Here is a 4317-nt window from a genome sequence, read left to right as displayed (position 1 = left end):
GCAGGGAACTCTGAGGCAAAATCCCCTTTGCCTCAGAGAACCCTGCCCCAAATCACTGGCGGGAGGGGAGGCCTGGATGGGGGTGAGCGGGGTGGAGGCAGCCGCCCTTGGAACAGGGTGAACCCCAGCCGGGAGAGGGGGCTGGGCGCATCTGGGGCAGGAGAAGAGAAGCCCCCCAGGGCCTCTGGGGTGACTCCCTCCTGCTCTCTGTTCCCTCCCAGGAGGAGATGGCCTACACCTGGGAGGACCCCGTGCCCCACCACCTCTTCTCCCTCTGCACAGAGGCCATTTCTTCCTTGAGGTACGTGGAGGTCTGGAAGGGGGAGGGAGTGGTGTGGACAGCGGCAGGCAGCCCCGGAGAATTCCAGGGGGGGCGAGAGGAGTCCAAGTGGTGGGGAAGAGGAGGGAGGGAGCCCAGGGGGCAAGCAGGGCGAGGAACCAGCCAATTCTCGGCCCTCCACACCCTCCGGCATCGGGGAAAGGACTGGGGAGGCCCAGAGAGGAACTCTTTTCACCGTTCAGCAAAGCCCCCCTCAGGCTTTGGAGAAGTTGGCTGCCCACCTCAGCACTGATGGCTTGATTGCCACCAGATCCAGCTTGCTTCTCCGGCGCTGCATGCTGGGAATGCCTCGGATCGGGGCCATGGAGGCTGTTGATACTTTCCACCTCCTCTGCCAGTTTCTTCATGGCATTATCCCCCCTCCAGACTCCAGCTGGTTTTTCTAATCGTTCTCCTTTTCTTTTGGCAGTCGGATGAAGCCCTGCTTGCAAGCGAAGATCTAGCAAAAGCTGATCTCAGAATCCCTCTTCTGGATGAGCCACATGATCGGAGAAGAACCAGAGGAAGACCAAGAAGTACATGTTGACACCTCTGGCTGGGCCTGTGCTCTCTCGGTAGGGGGGCCTGAATAGCGCTCCCTCCCCAGGGAGACAGACCCCTTGATCCTCCATGAGGGGAAAGGACCAGTAGGGCTTTTGGGAAACCCTGAGGAGGGGGCTGGAGACCCCTCAGGCAAGCAGCAGCCACACTCTGGCTCTTTCTCTCCACTCCAGAGCCCGTTTCTGCCCCCGGAGAGAGCCCTGAGGAGGATGCTCCAAGGGCTGCTTTAAGAAAAGCCCACCCTGACCCACCTCATCAGGATTGCATAGGTAAGTAGAGGAGAGGATAGTGCCCTCTAGAGAAAGAGAGACATCCTCTGGCCCAGTCTGGGGGTCAGCAGAAGGGGTCCCCTGCCCGACCCTGCTGGGTTAGTGTGGAGCATGTCCCTCCCAGTGGGCAGCGTCCACATGTGCAGCCCCCTCCCGGCACCTGTGGGGCCGCCTCCCTCTCTGAACGGCCAGAAGAGGGCAGTCTACACGCGGGTCCGCACCCTGAGGAGACCCTCTTCTACCCCAACGGGCTCACCTGACCCAATGGGTTGGCCCACAGCAGACTCACTTCTGGCCACTGGGGGACGCTTCCTTCCTAAGGCTGCCACAGAGACATGGGAGAGAATCCCCCCCCGGTCTTCCTCCATCTTGGGTCCCAGTTCTCAGCAGCCTGGCATGGAGGCTGCTGGTGGGAGGATTTCGTCTAGGGCGGTGGCATTGGGAGGGACCCCAAACAAGTCACCGCCATGTAACAGCCCCAAGAGCTTTGCTTTAAAAGTATGGATGGACTTGGGGAAATTATCCAGTCTATGGATGGGGGAAGTATGCAATACCTCTAAGCTCCCTGGAATAAAAAGACAATAGGAAGAAAAGCATTTAGTAAGCCATCTCATTTAACTTGAAAAGACCATGTTTTTCCTTGTGACGTGTATTTACTTCTTTAATGTACATGGCTCACCTTGATGTTCTAAATAAGATGGCCTATTCCACTATTTTATGTTATCTTTTTATTCCATGCTGTTAGCATACTTCCACCAGCCATAGACTGGATATTTTCCCAGAGTGCAGGCATCCTTGGGAAGCATCACCTTTTAGCTGGAGGTGGGCTCTTTTTTGGTCCATTGGCATCCCTGATGGAACTCACTCAGGTCCTCTCCAGCTTCTCATTCAGAGGGACTGTTTCGTCCAACAGGCCATTGATGCTGAGATGTTCAGGGAGGATGAGGAGGAGGCGGCCATGGCGGAGAACGTTGGCTTCTTACTGCTCAACATGGCCATTGGGCCCCCTTTCTACTTTGAGGTAAGTCTCCCCTATACTGGCCTGGCTCTTCTCCGGCACCCCCCAGCTCCCCCCTCCAGGATCCAGGGTCCCCAGAAGAGCTCTGAAGGGCCTTCTTTTCTCCCTCTCTCTACAGGCAGAGCAGATCAAGCCACTCCTGCCACTGGGCATTCGCAGGGTGGGCTGAACAACATCCAGGGCCAAGGGCGATGGGAGCCATTCCTCCGATGAAGGTAATGTCCATCCTGAAGGACATGGGGCCGGCAGAGCTCCCTCCCTGCTCTGGGCTTGGGGGGCTCCACCTCTGAGTCCACCATGGGTCTCCGAGGAGCCCACGTCCTCCCTCCTCCTGACCCCCCAGAGCCCTCCCCAGAGCCAGCCCTGCACACCCCAATCCTGCCCCAGGGAAACATGGCGCTCCCTGAGGAAGGCCTTGAAGCCAAACTGCAGCTGGGGAAGCCCTCTCTGCTGCTCCCCTTGGGAATCCCCGACCAGAAGCCGCCTCCTTTTCTCAGGGGCAGGTAGGGCCCCTTTTGTAAACTAAGCCATGCCCGTCTTCTCTCCCAACAAGCAGACCTCTTCGAGCCCTGAGAGGACCTGGATTTTGGTGACCTTTTCCAGGAGTAGCCCCCTTCCACTGCAAGCCCCAGGACAAACCTGGCAAGAAAGTGAAATGCAAGAAGAAGAGCCCCATCTATGCCAAGAAGATGAGGAGGGTCTTGCCCAGCTGGAGGTACATGATACCTAGAAGGAGATGATCTTTGTACGCAGGCGACACAGCAGTGCCAGAAGCGGGTTGCCGAACTCCGCCAAGAAGAGGAGCTGCTCAAGCGGGAGAGAGAGTAGCGAGAGGCAGAGCGCCCTCTGGAGCAGGAGCAGCGCCTTCACCCAAAGCAGCATCGACAGGAGCAAGAGATGCTTCTGCCTCAACAGCAACAGCCAGCCGAGCTCCCCCCAGAGGCTCCACTGTCTTCCCCCCAGGAGAGGATCCCCATGTGGTTCTCACCACCTTGGAATGGGCTGAGCAGAACCAGGATCTCCAGGAGAGCAAGTCCATGAGTGGGGTACCCAGTGTGGTTGTCCATGGGGATCTGGCCAAGGGTTGTAGTCATGTGTCAGAAGGAGGGGATGTTACCTAAAGCCTGGCTGCTTTGACCTGAAAAAATTCTGAATAATATCATGAAGTAAACATGTGATGTCATTTGTACAGTCGGTATCAGCGTCAAGGTGCTGGACTGACTTGGCCTGAACCAAGTATATTCTAGAGACCCTAAAGACCTTGGACGAAGGTTTATGGACAGAGGGACAGGAAATGTCTTGTGGGCAGCTGAAATCGCTGGCCAACGGAAGTTTCTCAAAAGGGAGTCTCTTGTCAAAAAGAAAAGGAATCACAAGAATGTGGACATAGGCAGACCTTGTAACTTTGTGCAACAGGTGACCTTGTGGACTAACGACCATGTGGTTCAGTGGTCACAGACTATGGGGACTTTGGGCTCTAAGTGGCAAAGGTGGTCCTGGACGCTGCAAGAGTCACAGATGCGGGTCCAGCATGTGCCTGGCAAAGAAAACACCCTCAAGGAGTTTTCTCTGTCTGGAGAAGGGGAATCTCAGCCTGGAAGGATGGCCTGGACGTGGCACACAAGTACCCTCAGAAGACAAGTGCTGAAATCACTGAGCCCCAGACCTCTGCCAAGAGCAGGACAAGAGACTGTCCAGCCAGCCAAGGGAGAGAATCCAGAGAACTCTGTGCAGGGACCAGTGTAGGGTGTTAGGGTAGTGGGTGCGTTTCTTTCCAACCTTTTATTTTCCCCTGGGATGTTCTTTTGGTAGGTTTGTTTTGAGTTTGCATTTTTGCCGTAAAAGTAATGCTTGAATTGAACTGGGTTTTTTTAAAGTAAACTTTCTTATTCTATCAAGATTAGAAGCTTGTTGATTTCTCTCCACCCCACACCTATAAGCCTTTCTACTCTACTGAGTTTTTTGGGGGTTGGGTAATTGAAGTCCACCTGCAACTTCAAACCCATGGAGGTCGTCCAGTCTAGATTCCTTCGTGCCACATTCCAGGTGCCTAGATGTGTTTCAAATGCCAGCCTACACTTGGAAGTGGATCTGGCCAGGGCTGGCTTCACCCATTTAACTACTGGCTCAAATTATATTTTTGCCATCAG

General features: G+C 55.2%; 1 long non-coding RNA gene across 1 annotated transcript; it reads left to right on the top strand.

Annotated features, from left to right (window-relative positions):
* The first annotated feature begins 70 nt into the window (after positions 1 to 70).
* Positions 71 to 4067, top strand: LOC128337670 (uncharacterized). The gene is made up of 6 exons (XR_008312393.1): positions 71 to 301; positions 750 to 894; positions 1054 to 1149; positions 2063 to 2170; positions 2286 to 2382; positions 2724 to 4067. It is a non-coding gene; the product is annotated as an uncharacterized LOC128337670 (long non-coding RNA).
* The last annotated feature ends 250 nt before the right edge of the window (positions 4068 to 4317 follow it).

This window comes from Hemicordylus capensis, chromosome 14 (assembly GCF_027244095.1).
Source record: "Hemicordylus capensis ecotype Gifberg chromosome 14, rHemCap1.1.pri, whole genome shotgun sequence".
Taxonomy (NCBI): domain Eukaryota; kingdom Metazoa; phylum Chordata; class Lepidosauria; order Squamata; family Cordylidae; genus Hemicordylus; species Hemicordylus capensis.
The sequence above is the reverse complement of the archived record's forward strand: the minus strand, read 5'-3'. Positions and strand labels throughout refer to the sequence as shown.